At 33.6% G+C, this 13,286-nt stretch overlaps 1 protein-coding gene and 1 non-coding gene across 2 annotated transcripts in view; both read right to left on the bottom strand.

The window, feature by feature from the left end:
* The window catches only part of LOC123714097 (acyl-CoA:lysophosphatidylglycerol acyltransferase 1-like), a 109,947-nt gene that overhangs the window by 49,963 nt on the left and 46,698 nt on the right, over positions 1-13,286 (bottom strand). The gene's annotated exons all lie outside the window — the stretch shown is intronic.
* On the bottom strand, positions 12,218-12,420 carry LOC123714757. The gene has a single exon (XR_006754360.1). It is a non-coding gene; the product is annotated as a small nucleolar RNA U3 (small nucleolar RNA).

Raw genomic sequence — 13,286 nt, 5'->3', positions numbered from 1 at the left:
ATTTATTTTTCCCTTCACAGTCGTTGGTTAGACATTAAACTTGGAGATGCTGGGTTCCCGCAAAATAAATGTAAATGTATCAGATGGTAATAAGGTACGAAACATTTGGTCCATTTTGGTACAGTTTAATTTCTTGGACCCTGTTCCTTTACAGTTATCTTATTATGAACTGTTGGGTTTTAACTTTAAAATTTAAGTTAAGTAACCAATGTTCATTAGCTTTTAAAACAAATAGATAATGTTATTAAAAAAAACTAAAAAGCTTATAATTTTTCAAATATTTTATGACAGCACAAACATTCCGTTTATTCATCTATCAGTTGTCTTTACAAACACTGATATTACCTATCACGGAATTTCCTTTCAAATCGGCATAAACTCAAAGTAATACGGGTCAAATTCGCGCCAAAGGTTTTATAGTGGACGACACAATACATTTTATTGCTATACTATTAAGGTCGACAGTCGCGTAAATAAACTGTCCAAATGTCACAGCCCGAGGCACCACCGTTATTGGGGGTTTTCGTTTCGTCCTTTGTATGAAATCTATTTCAGTTCGATAAAGTTCGATGAATTTCCGATGAAAAAAGTGTAAACAGGAAAGTTCATCCGAATCTGTGATTCAAATCAGCAACGATACGGATAAAATGTAAAATTTGGAACCTTTTACGATAGATTTCGGGTTTCCCGTAACTTAATTATAGATTTCGTAAATATTTGTTGTATTTAAATAGCTTTTGATGCTCTTGTATGTATTTTTTAAAAGGGTTTGAAACAGTTGAAGTATTGTTAAAAAGTACTGTTGTGTAGTTCATTTGGTATTCAAATTAATTGGCTTAGTTATTTTGTTTTAATTAAATGCCGAAAAAAGTAATGAAAGCATAATTACTGAACATCATTATTATATTATAAAAAACTCGTACTTTCCCCATTATGGCAAACGTAATTATATTATCACAATATTATATGCAATCGGACTAAACATTAACACATAAACATTATTTTGCCTTGAGGGTAAAGGTAATCTTCAGTCGAGACTGTATCTGTCTAATTCAATACGTTTTTGACATTTGAGAGTCACTCAGAAAATCTCGACTCTGAATCTCACCCTAATGCAAAATTACTGAGCTGAGGGAACTCTTTACATAAAAAAATATTAATATCACTACAACCTTTTTAGGCCTGGGCTTCAGATTTCTGTATCTGTTTCATGATCATTTGTAAATTGAATAGGCAAGTAGGTGATCAGCCTTCTGTGCCTGACGCACGTCGACTTTTTGGGTCTAAGGCAAGTAGGTTTCCTCACGATGTTTTCCTTCACCATTCGAGCTAATGTTAAATAGAAAGAAAATCCATTGGTGCTCAGCCGGGAATCGAGACTACGACCTCAGGAATGAGCGTCGCATGCTGAAGCCACTAGGCTAACACTGCTCTCTCTTCTCTCAACTCTTTATATAACAATGTGATTTTAGACGAACAAAGCAAAAATTGCATGTAACAAAAACCATCAAAATTGTGCAAGCTAGCATGCATTAATTAAGTAGCTTAACACACATTGTTCAAGTAATTTGTTGTAAAATCAATTAAAGCGAATTGGAAGCGCATCAAACTTCCTGCAAAATCCGCTTAAACCTAAAAACTCTACCGTGCATCGCTCCAGTATCCGTTTTTAAACGTGAAAACGTTTGCGAATTTTTACTCTTTAAAGGGAAATAAGGTTATTAATTGAAATACACTTTGTCATAAGTATCACAAGCATACGTCAAAACTTTTAATCATGTTCTATACAATAATATATTAAATTAAATTAAATTAAGCGCTATAAAAATTTTAGGTCTAGGCCCCAGATTTCAGTATCCGTTTCCTGATCATTTGTATTTTCTAATAGGCAATTAGGTGATCCACCTTCTATGCCACACGACAAGGCATTTTCACAGCCGGGAATCGAACCTACAACCTCAGTAATCATTCTCGCAACGTAAACAGAGTAAGAGAACACGGTTCACTTGCGTTTTTCAAAGTCAAATATACATAATAATTATGTATCTTTATAGTACGTATACGTTCGTTAAAAGTGTAGTACTCGGTAAACCAAAGATTCTGTCTCATTGTGGTAAAAAAACCTTTTTTAATAGTTTTAATATAATGTATTTTTATATCTTCTGCATACAGCTTAACTAAGTTTTTTTTTAAAATGTTGTATACTAATAATCAATTACAATTCTCATTAAAAACAACCTTATTTCACCTAAGTTGCTGGCATCGGCTAGAAGAAAAATGAAAATCGGAAAGTCTAATAAAAAAGCCTTAGCCCTTTGAGTTATGAGCCTTTGAGTGAGTTAACGCCTATAATGCCTTTGTTCCTGAAATTTCAATTTTTTCCTTTGTAAAGTTTCAGGGAAGTTATCGAACCTCAAATAAAAGGCGTCGAAAAATATAAACGAGCTCGTCCGCTCATCTGTAAATATTCTGCTTATCAACAGGGTGTTGGGAATTTCAAACATTAAAAATCCGCTGTCTCGGATTTCCACGGCGTGTAAGCAGTGTTGGCTTAGAGGACTCTCATCCGTGAGGTCGTGAGCTCGATCCCCAGCAGTATAACAATGGACTTTCTGTCTGTCTGCGAATTTAACAGTCGCTCGTACGGCGAAGGAAAATATTTTGAGGACAGAAGCATGTTTCAAATCCATAAACCGGCGACATGTCTATGAAATGAAAATGATTAAAGAAGCGGATATAGTCCGAGTCCAAGACGCTTTTAGAGTTATTCCACCAGAGGATTATGATTATTATTATATTGAGGGGTCCTGGGTCGATACTCCAGGAATAAATATTTTTCATAGGGGCAGATGTATACGCATCACGACGTTTCGCCATCGTTGCCTATTAGTGGTCATTCTGCGATACTCATTGAGTGAACCAACTAACAGGTTACATCACTTCAAAGAAATAAACGTTTCAACGTAGACTTTTTCATTTCTAATAACTCAATATTACATCGAAGCTGTGGTTATGTTTTATTTAAAGATATTTTTTCATGAATAAATGTAAATTATTAGCGTAAAACATCTGCGTAGGATAAAAAAATATGCAAACTTATTTCCGAAGATTAATCTACGTTAAGGTGCCTCTTTTTCCTTTAATAATGTTAAATTTTTATTATATTAATGCTAAAATAAATAAAAAAATAAGTATGATATTACACACACAGTGAGCACACACATCGAATTTGATATGAAAAATAATATAAGTATTGTCATCATATGTTACCATATCAATAATCTTTTGTTAACATAGCTTTTACACTTTTTTAAATTTAAAATTATGTAAATAATTATAAGTTTGTAATAATAATACATAGTTTCAATCCGTTTAAAAAGTGTTTTCTTAATGAATTATTACATTCAAAATGTAAAAAAAACACGTGTGTGTACTTATGTACACGCGTTTTCGACGTTCATAAGTGTACATTGTGCATATACCTATATGTATAAATTATTAATCCTACACCTACCAGTTCTACCTATTAATCTGAAAATCTTTAGAAATCATAGTCTAGTAAACTTAAACCACGAATCGAGAATGTTGAATTCCGAATAGATTCATCAAACTACCGAGGGAAAGCTGCATTTTTTCCATCAATTTTGCGCGACCATTATATCGCTTAATGGACGAGCCGGTTATCAGGTTGGCGCAGCTTCGGCTCTTCGGCCTAGATGCAGACACGTATTTTTACCACTTAGGGCCCAACTACTTTTCCAATATATAGTAGGGTAGAAATGTGGTATGGTGAGATGATGATTTGCGAACGTTAATTTCTTTTACACCTTTTTCTGCAAGTATATCAATAATAATATATATACTTCACATATGAGGGATAAATATATAATCCCGAATTATTAAAAAAGTATATCCCTAGAAAATTTTGAATAAAGACCGCTGCTAAACACTAAACATTCGCGTTTTAAAAAAGCAAGTCGTTCCTGTTCTCTTACCTCTGTTGTTCTTCTCTGGAAAATAACTATTATTATTAATTGCACACAGAAAGAAAACTCCGAGCCATGATCTGAACCCACAAAGTCAGTGTTTAGAGCCGCTGCATGGCCTAGTACACTGCTCAAAACTTTAAATTCAGAGGCCCCAAAATGATATAACTATGTCTACCAGTTAGCTAATTGGTTTTCACGCAGACTCAATAATCAATATTCTATTCACCGACAGGACGATAGCTCCCTTGTATTTAAATCAAAATTGAATTTAAATAAAAGGGCCCTAAATTGATGTTCATTTCAAGTACATTCAGTGTTTTAGGAGTAAATTTAATTGAAGTTTAGATTGCATTCCATTCAAGAGCCATGCGGCGGCTTTTATTTCATTTTAAAATGTTTATTATAATCAAATTTATATATACAATGTATTGTGTCAACTATATAAAACATAAGTCTCCAAAAACACTGTAGTTTCTCTTTTGTTTTGAACAGTGTAACAACTGCTATTCAGCGCAATGTTAGAAGGCTCGTCCAATATATCAAAAATAACTTCCGTACAAATGTAAGAATATACAATCTTATTCATAAAAATACCTTAAATATATATAAATATAACGAATATTTCTGAAGTGAAATAATACACACACATTAGATATGTGAAGCTGGCGGAGTAAATATGGTTTTTGCTTATAATCATGCTCATGTCGAAATAAACTTACTATCAAAACGGCTGATGCCAGCAAACTACATTTTGAAGTCAAAATATGCTTTCAAGGTGAACTATCGTGATTGTGCCTAATTCTCCTTTCCCTTACAGTTTGTCTGTCTTACCCTGTTATCCCGTCGATTATCGTTGTCATATATATATATATATCTTTAGTAGCATGAACAATAGCAGATGGCAGAGTAAAACAAGGTGGAAAGGGCCACCAGGGAAACAAAAGAGAGGTCGCCCTTTTGGTATGCGGATGACCTTAAGAAGTTGGTGAGGACGACTGCTCAAGATAAAGATAAATATGGAACCACGTTTTTAACAACCTAGACTGTACAAGGGCTCCTTGAAAAAAAATTACTGTGTATAAAGTGTATCTGTTGTAAACATATATGAGGCTTAGTTATATATCTTAAACTTTTGGGTGCGATCATAGCCAGACAGAGACTAAACAAAATTATGATCCTTTATACAAACAAGTAATGGCCGTATACAATCGTGTGCTATAAAAAATAAGCAATTCTACTAATGTAAGGGTGAACTATGAGCGGTAATGCTCGCTCGGCGCTTAGATAACATCTATAATTACTCCTAGTAAATACTAGCCGGCGCCAATGTTTAGTATCGACAGTAGTTTGAACTGTAATTAATATCAGATACTTTTTAATACAACAAGTATTCAAAGCAAACATTATTCATATAATCACAACAAACACGCCTGGGTTATAAAGATAAATGTATCAAGAGTCTTTATTACCATAATAATCAAGTGGTGTCCCGCTATAATAAAATAAATTAAAATAATCAGAGTAATAACTTCACTATCAATTAGTTATCGACGTCCGCCATTTCACAACTGAGAGTTTGTTAAGGCAGTTTTTGCAGCGCACCACTGCTATGTGGAACCAGCTGCCCATTAAAGTATTTCCGAACCAATTCGACTTAATGTCCTTCAAGAAAAGAGCGTACCGATTCTTAAAAATCCAGCAACGCACTCGCGAGCCGTCTGGCATTGAGAGTGTCCATGGGCGGCGGTATTACTTAATATCAGGCGAGCCTCCTGCCCGTTTGCCCCCTGTTCTGTAAAATAATGTGATGGTAATTTTTTTAACAGCGCTTTGCAAGAAGTTTCACTTCAAAAAAAATGTGTGCGAGTACACACGTAAGAAGTGAAACGTTCTTAAAGTTATGTTTATGAAGTTCTTTATGACCTTATTTTTCGAAAAACGATCTACTATATGCAACTTTACAGAAATTGGTTAAATAACGTTCAATAAGATATAGTTTAACAAAAGGCTGTTATTATCATAGACATGAATACAAATAATACAATTATTTCATTTTACCTTATTACCACTAAGATTATTACAGAATTTCATTAATTGTAATAAAATTATAACTATCATTGTTATCGTTATTATATATTTTTGTTTTTAATGAGATCGAATCTCTTCGAATCAAGCGTGGACAAAAAAAGATGGCGCGTAACGTAAAAATGTGACGGTAATTTTTTTTCCAACGTCGATAAAGTTTCACTTCAAAAACTCACTACTTATTTACCGATGCCTGGAAATAAATATCTTGCGTACCTATAAATTGTAAATGATTCTTGCTAGATAAAGTTACAAAAATGTGTACCATAAATTATGTATGGACTCAAGTAAAACGCAATGTTCTATGTAAAATATTATATAATCCAAATAAAATATTCAACGTTGCATTAACAATAAGTCGGAACGCAGCCAGTTAGTGAATCTAGGTTGTTAGTACGAGCAGGCTCTCGTGTAGATTACGTAACAAGCGTTTGCAGAAAACATTATGTATGTCCACTCGTATAACTGTTTATTTAAGCGGCGTTCTCGATTTATTTTGCGTAGGTTTTAAAAGTCTTGGTCTACTGGCTTGAGGGTGCATCTCTCAACCCTAAGGTCATACATACAAATTACTGATGTGAGTTTATACTAAGCACAGTTACTAAGTAACTGAGCTCTAAATCACTAATATAGTAAGTAATAAGGACTTGAAGACATATAATCGATATAATCTACGTATAATTAAGCAGGTTATCGAAAGAAATCGAGCAGAATAAAACCAAACTAATCGTATACAACCTTTGGTTTGACCAGGACCGATCAGGTTTTCTACGCTACCTTCTGCCCCATTTGGGGAATGTAGGACTTAACGTCAAGTAAGTCAATCTTATTCAAATTCAAAACAATTTATTCATATAGGTAACACAATGTACACTTATGAACGTCAAAAACAGAAATGTACATAAAATGTTTCTAATTTTAAATTTACTGCCAGTTCTCAAATCAAGGGCGTAGAACGGAAGAGAAGAACAATGGCAATAAACTCTTTTTAATCGCCACTAAGCAAACTAATAAAACTTAGTCAATATTTAATACAGTCATTTTAAAATATTTTTTTACATTTCTTAAACAAACTCTTATTCAACTTTGTGTAGGCTGTGATATTGTCAATAAAATCTTCACGAAAAAGTTTTTTTTTCGCTTTAGGCTTACGTGTTTCAGGCATTTTTCTTGTATTTATTTAACAATAGGATATCAAAAAAAAATTTAATAACATTGAAAGCCGAATCCTAGCACAATGTAACAATCAGTCCGTTTATTATAATGTTCTGTAATACCAGATGCCTCAAGGACACTACACATGACGTCTGAGAGATTTGTTATTGAATAACAAAACCACTGAGGGCTGTCCCCCGACACCAAGAGCGACCCTCGGATTATGCAAATGTTATGAAAATCTGCCCTTGTATGAGTAAGTGCTTCGGAGTTGGGCTACTCTCCTGGTACTGATATATCTATTATCCTAATCCTAAATCTAACTTCAAATCTGATTTTTTGGTTATCTAATGTAAATTTAAAAAATGAAGAGAAAACAAAACCTACCGTATAACTTTCAAAGACAATTATCGAAAGCTCGGAATCATTATTATTCATTTATATATACAATCATTTATATTAAGACAACTGAACTATATTTTTAATTACATCCTTTGTATGGTCGATACATAATTTTAGTTGAAAGAATAAACTTTAATGTATCATTTATAATTGACATATTTAATATCTGTATGTTTATATATTATGATGGATTTAATGTGACTATCTGTGTGTCTAAGCAATTTCTGTGTTCTCAGTGAGTGTCCCTTTTATATCAATACTCAATACTTGGCGATTAAAAAGAGTGGCGGAAAGTTTATTGCCAGTTCTTCTTGCCCGCTACGTCCTAGTCTTGCGAACTGGTAGTAAATGCAAATTTACAATTAATTTAACTTCTTTTTGACGTTCATCAGTGTATTTGTTTACCTATATGAATAAAGATATTATGAGTTTGAGTAATCTTTAAGAATACCTTTAACTTCAGGTACCGGGCGTGCGTAAAAAACAAATTCTTTCACAAAAGCCTCTCATCCAAGGGAGTTAGTAATTAAAAACGTCATTCAAATCCTCTACAAAAGATCGAGTAAAGCTCTATGTTAAAATCCAGTGTGACGTCCAACGAATATTCAAAAGAATTTCCAATTACTTCCATAAGACCCGTGGGAAAATCTGCTTAAACAAATGAAAAAACGAGTAGGCTTTAAGACGCTTTGTAGAAGTGTGTACTATGTATATCAGGAATAGATCATTGTACTTTGTTGCTTAAGCAACAAAGTTGCTTAAGCATTAATTTTTAAATCACGTTCCATTACTCTCTACAGTAGATTTTGTAAAGTACATAAAACATTCGTACTAAAGAGTAGTATTTTTAAAGGTCTTTATTATAAGATTGTTATTACAAAAATAGTAATAACAATCCAATGTATTCAACCCTACCGTATCCTGGAGGTCTTTGCATCCGTTTTTTTCTTTATAGACAAGTAAGTTGTCACCCTTCTGTTTTAAACGTCCGGTTATATTTTTAAAACGACTTAACAAATTTTTAGTAGCTACATACCAACATACGGAACATTTTTCTATGCTACCCCAGAAAGAATGTTCAATTTTCCGGAATAAACAGTACTAAATACTTTTTCTTTTATATTTTGTCCCCATAAAAATTCAATTCAAGCTCACCGTGACCACGCACGCTGTTAACCAGGCGAAACGTCAGAAAAAAATTAAATTTAAAATCATATAAATAATGATAAGTTTATAATAATAATAAACAGCTTCAATCCGTTTAAAACGTGTTTTCTTAACTTATATTTTTTTATTATAACAACAGAACAAGCGCATCAATGCAAATCTTGACTTGAATGTTAACATAATAATTGTTATGCAATCCTCCTTGTTATCAATGCAGCTCCTCCATGATAAGTTTCAATGATTATGGTAATGTAAAACTTATTCCCCCTGTGTTTACATATACAAAAGAAACAAAAGCTAATCCATAAATAATGAGAAGGCCCAAAACCGTCATTATTTCAAAATTGCCCCTACACGTTCCAATTGATTTGATATAATTTTTGTTTAACAAATGTTTTGTTCCCAGAAACAAGTTATTAAAAGATTATTTAGATTTGATTGAACATTGTACGTGTAATTTTTTTCGTAAAGACATGTCAAACATCCAACATTTAACATATGGAAATTTACTTTAATAAAATGTTTTGAAATCGATTTCATTTGTAAAAAACATACAATACACACCCCATTATAAAGTTAGTATGAAAGTAATAACATAATATTATACGTTAAAACTATCTGCTCATCTGAGCATGAGCATGTTCTTAAATTCTGAAAATCTTGCTACACCAGTGTTTTAGTCACCGTCGATCACACAATGATTCTTGCAACGAATTTTGGTAGAAATTTGGTAAAAGAATGGATGTATCTCACATATATTTATTCCCTCAGTGCCTATCTCAGTTCAATGTAGGCCACACCTTTGAATGGGACACACTCTTTGTCTACAACTTTTCAGATGATATCAGCTACATGCAAACGGTTTTGCATGAACTGAATCGCAGAAATCTATATTGAATAAAATGTTAATCAGCCAACAAGATTTACTCTTATTATTATTTTTATACAACAGGGGCAAACGGGCAGGAGGCTCATCTAATGTTAAGTGATGCCGCCGCCCATAGACACTCTCAATGCCAGAGGTCTCGCGAGTGCGTTGCCGGCCTTTTAATAATTGGTACGTTCTTTTCTTGAAGGACCCTCAGGCTAATTGGTTCAGAAATACTTCAGTGGGCAGCTGGTTCTACATGGCGGTGGTGCGCGGCAAAATTTGCCGTGAAAAACGCTCAGTCGTGGAAAGGCGGACGTCGAGGTGATACGGGTGAAATTTCATATTCTGCCTCGACGTCGATAAAACAGCTGTTAATCCGAACAACTCCTCTGAACGGTCTCCATGGTAATGCGATACTTATGAACGTCAATAAAAAAGTAATATACATTAAATGCTTCTAATTTTACATTTACTGCCAGTTCTCAAATCAATTATCTTAAACATTTCTCTTACCTCGTTAAAGTCGAATCTAAACATATACATCATACTCTACGGAGTTATTTCGACTGAAATCGCTTTATAAGTAATATTTATTACACAAACTGCTCCGTAATTATTTAAGAAGCTCACAACCACTCCCTCCCGCTTCGAACGTAGCCGAGATTTATTTAAAACAGTAAGACATATTACATTTGAATATGTTTGTTATTAATTTTTAAATAATGATACAAAAATCTGGGGTCATTGATTCTTACACTACTGGTTCTTATTCATGTCACTCTTTTTACACATAAAAAAAATCTTACATGAACCTACCCATTTTAGAAGGTAGCCTTTGAGTACACTTTTTAAACAATTGGAGGTCGTATCTCCCGGGAAAGATTACCACCGGTTGTCCATTCGACAGTTCTCAAAAGAAAGTATCTTGTGAAACGGACCGTAGAAGACTTCCATCCGTCAAGGTAACGCTGCGTGGTGATGAATGAAATGGTGAGTTAATACGGCTGGAATGGTGTTGAAACGAGCCGGAGGGATAAACCCAAACTACTCTTCAGTACACTTTGTAGAATACGCATTGAGACGCAATGACAGTGAATAGAGAGAATCAAGCTGATTGACACATTGGAGATTGCGAATCTACTATGACTGAACAGGTGTATTTTACTGTTCCTATCAGACTGTGCTAAGGGTCTATTAGAATACGTGGATGAGTAAACTTGGTGCTCGTATATTATGGTATGCACGTAATTTAATATAATTAGTGTGCGTTACTTATGAATACTCGAAATTTTCTTACGCGAGTTGAGTTATTTTAATATATATTTAGCAATATGGAATGTTCGAAGTAAGTCTTGAATGTTCGAAGAAAGTCTTTGACACGTGTACATTGTCATGTCTTTCTTACGGTAATCAATCATGGATATATCACACAAACAACAACATGTCATCGAGGAACGGACTCGAGTGTTCTCAATTTAAAATTAAAGGACAAGGTCAGAATTACAGATGCACTATCCCATTGCAAAAAACTTATGTGGAAATGGGCGGGCCATACCGCTCGCATGAACAATGGCAGATGTAGAAAGAGGAGAATACGAAAGAGAGGTCGCTCTATTGCGGTAGGCTGACGAGCTTAAGAAAGTTGGTGGAGAAGAATGGGAGAAAAATGCAAGACAGAGAGATGGAGGCAATTGATAGAGACCTAATAAGATAGAGATAATACTCATGAAGAGGTCCTTGTATATTAATCGTGTGCATATTTTGTTAATAGTTTAAGGAATAAATGAGGCTTGATTATTATAATGGAACGTTTTAAAATTTAGGATCTGGTTTGAAAGAGGAAATTCGAAATTTAAAGCAAACATAAGTTCACGTTCATTTAGTAAGTTGTTGATAGAAAATAATTTGAAACTATTCAAAAAATGTTATATCGCTGCCAATTTATAGGCACTTAATTAAAGGGTTGCCATAATAAATAAAAATACGCCCTTACAAATAACGAGACGCAAAGAAAATGAATTTGTCTGAAAGTTTGTTTTACAGCGAAGGCGGCGCTTGAAAAGTTTTAATATGAAAACATGAAAGGCAAAATACTTTTAGGTTTTATAATCGACTTTTTTCATTCAAATCAGTAAGCGAAGTATATTTCTGGCTCTGCGCTATTAAACCCTTGGTTTACTTGTAAATACAGTATTTAATTTATTAGAGTATTCAAGAGAAAATAGACCTTTATAAAATATCATATTAATTAAATAATAACATTGGAACCGTTGTAAAATTATCGAAATCAATTATATGCAACGTCATGTCAAATTACAAAGTTTGTATAAATTTGATAAGTGACATCTCTTAGTATTATCACGTCTTTCATATTGGTTTAACAAAATATTAACACGTCTTTCATATTAGTTTAACAAAATATTAACACGTCTTTCATATTAGTTTAACGAAATATTAAGAAAATGACACAGCAGTTAACCACTAATCATTATTACATTTAATTAGAACCAACTTGGCAATATTTTACATTAAAATAATTGTTTAAAAAGCCACTCAGACAGCGACAGTACCCCACGCTCCCTCGAAAGCGAGGAAGTGAACGATCATCGAAGGCTGATAATTTACATCATCGCCCGCCTCACGCTCAGGGCACCGCGCCACGTCTCCTCATCATGGCTGGAAATTTCCCACGTATAGTGAGAAGTTGCGTGAAGAGCTTACTATAGAAATGATCCTATGAAGTAAGGTCTTATAAAATTTCAATTATTCAAATTATATATGTAAATCAAGAAGCACAACACTAGCGAGTTTTATTGCATAGCGATTACCATCTATCGGCGATATATGGCATTATTATGTTAATGACAAATCTTGATATACCGCCACCTAGTTGTATAGATCCGTACTAACAGATAGCTAAATGAAGGCAACGGTAAAGAATATTAATCTTTTCTGAAATAAATACGCACATACAAATTGCTGTTCCGTTTCAACAACGTGAAAAATGCTATAAAATAAAGAAAATTAAAATTAATTGTTCAATCTTTTTAGAGCTTACTCAGCAAAGTACACTCGGTAGCAATCCTTTTACGGAGATGAGTTAACGTCATACATTATAGTAAAGCACCATTCGACACTTGCTCGCAGCTCGTCATCCGTCCTTAATCAAGAGAATCTCGGCGTTCATTTGTCTAACGCAAGCTGTCACAGTGCAAAATTACATACATTTGTATGGAGACGCGATGCAAATAAGTCGTGAAAATTAACCCATCGATTCGGAACCCTTTCTGCGTATTGTTAATTAGACACAACATTAGGGGGGACCATTTTTGAATTTAACATATATATTAGGTAATAAATTAGATATTTTTTATGTTATTCATTTACTATTTACATTTACAAGTTATATAAAAACATTTAAAAATTGGATCAGATTGATGTTAACGTCTATCATTTTTTTTCTAATAACAAAACAGGTGACCAGTACCTAACCCGTTTTTTCATATTATAATATCACGAGGTTCACGCCTTCATCGCACAAATTATCACCACACGGATATAATATACGTAGTCGGTCTCACGGCCACATTATTTTTAAATTTCTAACATGATTGTAT

Source organism: Pieris brassicae, chromosome 9 (genome assembly GCF_905147105.1).
Source record: "Pieris brassicae chromosome 9, ilPieBrab1.1, whole genome shotgun sequence".
NCBI lineage: Eukaryota > Metazoa > Arthropoda > Insecta > Lepidoptera > Pieridae > Pieris > Pieris brassicae.
The sequence above is the reverse complement of the archived record's forward strand: the minus strand, read 5'-3'. Positions and strand labels throughout refer to the sequence as shown.